The sequence below is a fragment of the Alosa sapidissima genome, chromosome 9 (assembly GCF_018492685.1).
Source record: "Alosa sapidissima isolate fAloSap1 chromosome 9, fAloSap1.pri, whole genome shotgun sequence".
Lineage (NCBI taxonomy): Eukaryota > Metazoa > Chordata > Actinopteri > Clupeiformes > Clupeidae > Alosa > Alosa sapidissima.
The window spans coordinates 36,147,638-36,152,637 of NC_055965.1; the positions used below are offsets into that span (position 1 = coordinate 36,147,638).

At 48.4% G+C, this 5,000-nt stretch overlaps 1 protein-coding gene across 6 annotated transcripts in view; it reads right to left on the reverse strand.

Moving 5' to 3' along the window:
- Positions 1 to 5,000, reverse strand: part of mad1l1 (mitotic arrest deficient 1 like 1) — a 49,958-nt gene that overhangs the window by 17,066 nt on the left and 27,892 nt on the right. The window lies entirely within an intron of this gene.

The following is a 5,000-nucleotide window of genomic DNA, read 5'->3' on the forward strand; positions in this document are numbered from 1 at the left end:
CAGCTGATGTGGACTCGACCAATTGAAATGGAGATTTAAGTGAGACAAAGAGAGGGAGAAAGTATGGTTAGTGTGTGTGTGTGTGTGTGTGTGTGTGTGTGTGTGTGTGTGTGTGTGTGTGTGTGTGTGTGCCATAGGCGCCGGAAGCACAGTGGCCAGGGGGCCAATGGCCCCCTCACTTTTGGCTCAAAATATCTTTTAATAAACAAAATCATCCACGAAAAAAAAAATCCGCGCAAAAAACGGAGAGAGGTGTGAACCATTATAGCGGTAGTAGCCCGCATCTAATATAGCCTAAAGCTATTTGTGCAGCGTCACTTTTGAAATACCTTAAACTTTCTGTCCATGCATGGGTCAAAACCGATGAGCAAAACACCAGCAGAGCGCCCAGGCAACACCCCCAGGGAGCAGACAGCGCTCAATTCTGAGACGTTCATTCTCAATCAATGCAACATGTGTGGAGGGATGGATTTGAAATGTAGCCAAATCCAGTAACATTTATTCTGGTCTGGTATGATTGATTGTATTGTAAAGTTCCTGAGTTAAGCGTAATGTCCTCCTGTGCAACGGAGACTCCAACAGCTCCAGCTGTCACCTCGGGATGGCTTCAAATTTTCAATATATCTGCGGCCTAGGTCTACTGTTTGTTTATTTTCCAGGGGCAGTGGTTGCCATTAGCCTATATTAATTGTGAGCAATTATTGAAGTTATATATCTGTTAGATAACCACATTTAGCCTAGCGACATGAGATTCAATTAATATCATGCGCAACGTGATATACCCGAAACATGTAGCCTAAGCTACCATGGCTGAATTATGTTTCTTAGGCCTACTTGTGAGTCTACGTGGGTCAGCGGCAGTCATTCTCGCGTTCTCCTTTACAGCAATAAGACACAATTCCTCCAACTCTAGCCTCGCCCTAGCCTAGAAATCTAGACGCGCCCTAGCGGCTGCCAGGGCTAGCCTCGCCCTAGCCTGGAAATCTAGACGCGCCCTAGCGGCTGCCAGGGCTAGCCTCGCCCTTTACTCATTGTCTTCATCTTTTTTTTCCCTTTTCAAAAAGTTCATACTCAAGTCATTCGCGTTCGGTCTCCCTGTACTTTGGAGACTTCTCTGCAACTCCAGCTGAGGGGCAGTGGTTGTCATTAGCGTATAGTAAAATGTGAACGATTATCAATGATATGATAATACTGCTATGATGATAGCCTACTGCTTTTATTGCACAACTGAGAATTGGGCTATTAATCGGTTACAAGGTGCTGTCATCTATCCGAAACATCTACTAAGCCGTCTCTGGGTTTGTTGGGTGGGTATTGCAATGTTCAAATAAAGCATGTTAACCTATTTCATGTAATTCACTTCTGTGGGCCTTGTGTGATATCACTCAAGTCTTGCTTTAGTTAATTAGTAAGTTACTACCAGAAGCTCACAAATGCCGTCATGTAAGGTACTTTCTAAATATTCAACATAATCGGAAGCAGCTGCAATTGTAACAGGACATTTTGAAAGAGACCTGCTGCGTCTACTTTGATAAGCAACGTCATGAACCGCACTCAAATACGGTAGCCTATGTTTTGTTTAATTTCAAATAGCATAGACTTTGTCTGTCCACTTTTGAAATTACATGCGGGGCTGAACCCCTGGCAAATGCGCGTGTGGTCTATATCTGAAATGATTAGCGTCTGTAGCCATTGGGCCTGCAGGTGGCTACTCAGTGCTTATTGCATTACTTCTTTACTCTCTCTGAGGATTAACAACTCACATTAGGCTACTTTTGCGTTACTGCGTTGAAATGTTTCTATGGACATTATATACATCATCCCCTTGTATTTATTATTTAATTAATTACTATTAATTAGGTAGCATCAAGTCCAAACCAAGTTGCGCTGTAGGACACACACACACACGTACACACACACACACACACACACACACACACGTACGTACCAGGCATTTCTTACAGATAGCTAACCTCCCTTCAAAAGTTAATGAACACGGCTCTTCCTACTTCTTTTAAAAATTGTGCAAATTCGAATTGCTTTATGGAAGCTTTGCTGCCCAGCTCGCACACACTCCTTCATAAAGTTGAATGGTGACATGCACACAACTTGCAAAACATTGAACTGCTTTGAGTGAAGTGCGCTTGCGAGTTGCGTTCCTTCGGTCATTAATAGCCTACTAGTTGCTCTTCTTCACACTGAAAACAGTGCAGTCCTAGCTTGTAACACCCTGATATTTTTTTGGAATCAATTTGTGGTGTGATTGACATCAGATGATCAGACTAGTCATTAGCTAGTTAGTTGTGCACTGTTTTCCGCTCAGTAGTAAGGTAATAGCCTTCTCCGATGAGTTTTGTTTTTTTGCCAATATTCTTGTCGCCCTCCCTGAATTCTGAATATCTTTGCTCGCACACTGTAGGATCTGTAATGTGATTAGCCCAGAGAAAGAATCTCTCATGTGCAAGTTCACTCCAAGTTGGCCTACCGCATAAACTGCATAGGCTATTTATATTGATCTGTAAAATGACCGCATGTGTTTGTTCAACTTCATGAAGCAGAATTATGCAGGCTATTACGAACGCACACATTTTGTTTGCGCAAGAAACAAACACAGCGCAAAATACAGCGCAGGCGATTTTTAATTTTTTTTTTTTTTTTTTTTGGGGGGGGGGGGTCGTTATCTGGCCCCTGCACTTTGAAACTCGTTCCGGCGCCTGGTGTGTGCAAGCTTTGGAATATCTTATAAAAGTGTATACTATGTATGTGTGTGTGTGTGAGAGAGATAGAGAGAAAGAGAGAGAGAGAAAAGACAGATAGAGAGTGTGTGTGTGTGTGAGAGAGATAGAGAGAAAGAGAGAGAGAGAGAGAGAAAAGACAGATAGAGTGGTATGAGTGTGTGTGTGTATGTGTGTGAGAGAGAGAAGAGACAGATAGTGTGGTATGAGTGTGTGTGTGTGTGTGTGTGTGAGAGAGAGAATGGTATGAGTGTGTGTGTGTGTGTGTGTGAGAGAGATAAAGTACTGCTGTAAAGTTCACCCTCTCCCCAAACTCATTAAGTCTGACAAATAACCCTCTAAACCTGCAGCTAGCTCTCTCTCACACACACACACACACACTGTCTCTATCTCTGTAATAATCCACCAGACTTGCAGGTAGCCACCATCATACACACACAAATGCCGGAACACAGCAACTTCTCTCACTAACACAAATGCATCAAACATCCACACACACACACACACACACAATGTTTCCTTTACATTTTTTTAGCAGTGGGAGCCACAATATTCCACCAATTCATTCTCTGCATGCAGAGTTCTGTAAAAGTATCCTCAAGTTACAGAGGAACACACCTACAGACCTAGTCCAGCACCCTTTAATGAATAAAATAGAAAAAAGAGCCATGTTCAAACATCTACTACTGGTCGGGGTTCGAACCGGCAACCCTCGGACTTGTAACCGGAGGGTTGCCGGTTCGAACCCGTAACAGTAGGCACGGCTGAAGTGCCCTTGAGCAAGGCACCTAACCCCTCACTGCTCCCCGAGCGCCAGTAGGCACGGCTGAAGTGCCCTTGAGCAAGGCACCTAACCCCTCACTGCTTGAGCAAGGCACCTAACCCCTCACTGCTTGAGCAAGGCACCTAACCCCTCACTGCTTGAGCAAGGCACCTAACCCCTCACTGCTTGAGCAAGACACCTAACCCCTCACTGCTCCCCGAGCGCCAGTAGGCACGGCTGAAGTGCCCTTGAGCAAGGCACCTAACCCCTCACTGCTCCCCGAGCGCCAGTAGGCACGGCTGAAGTGCCCTTGAGCAAGGCACCTAACCCCTCACTGCTTGAGCAAGGCACCTAACCCCTCACTGCTTGAGCAAGACACCTAACCCCTCACTGCTCCCCGAGCGCCAGTAGGCACGGCTGAAGTGCCCTTGAGCAAGGCACCTAACCCCTCACTGCTCCCCGAGCGCCAGTAGGCACGGCTGAAGTGCCCTTGAGCAAGGCACCTAACCCCTCACTGCTTGAGCAAGGCACCTAACCCCTCACTGCTTGAGCAAGGCACCTAACCCCTCACTGCTTGAGCAAGGCACCTAACCCCTCACTGCTTGAGCAAGACACCTAACCCCTCACTGCTCCCCGAGCGCCAGTAGGCACGGCTGAAGTGCCCTTGAGCAAGGCACCTAACCCCTCACTGCTCCCCGAGCGCCAGTAGGCACGGCTGAAGTGCCCTTGAGCAAGGCACCTAACCCCTCACTGCTTGAGCAAGGCACCTAACCCCTCACTGCTTGAGCAAGGCACCTAACCCCTCACTGCTTGAGCAAGGCACCTAACCCCTCACTGCTTGAGCAAGACACCTAACCCCTCACTGCTCCCCGAGCGCCAGTAGGCACGGCTGAAGTGCCCTTGAGCAAGGCACCTAACCCCTCACTGCTCCCCGAGCGCCAGTAGGCACGGCTGAAGTGCCCTTGAGCAAGGCACCTAACCCCTCACTGCTTGAGCAAGGCACCTAACCCCTCACTGCTTGAGCAAGGCACCTAACCCCTCACTGCTTGAGCAAGGCACCTAACCCCTCACTGCTTGAGCAAGACACCTAACCCCTCACTGCTCCCCGAGCGCCAGTAGGCACGGCTGAAGTGCCCTTGAGCAAGGCACCTAACCCCTCACTGCTCCCCGAGCGCCAGTAGGCACGGCTGAAGTGCCCTTGAGCAAGGCACCTAACCCCTCACTGTTTGAGCAAGGCACCTAACCCCTCACTGCTTGAGCAAGGCACCTAACCCCTCACTGCTTGAGCAAGACACCTAACCCCTCACTGCTCCCCGAGCGCCAGTAGGCACGGCTGAAGTGCCCTTGAGCAAGGCACCTAACCCCTCACTGCTCCCCGAGCGCCAGTAGGCACGGCTGAAGTGCCCTTGAGCAAGGCACCTAACCCCTCACTGCTTGAGCAAGGCACCTAACCCCTCACTGCTTGAGCAAGGCACCTAACCCCTCACTGCTTGAGCAAGGCA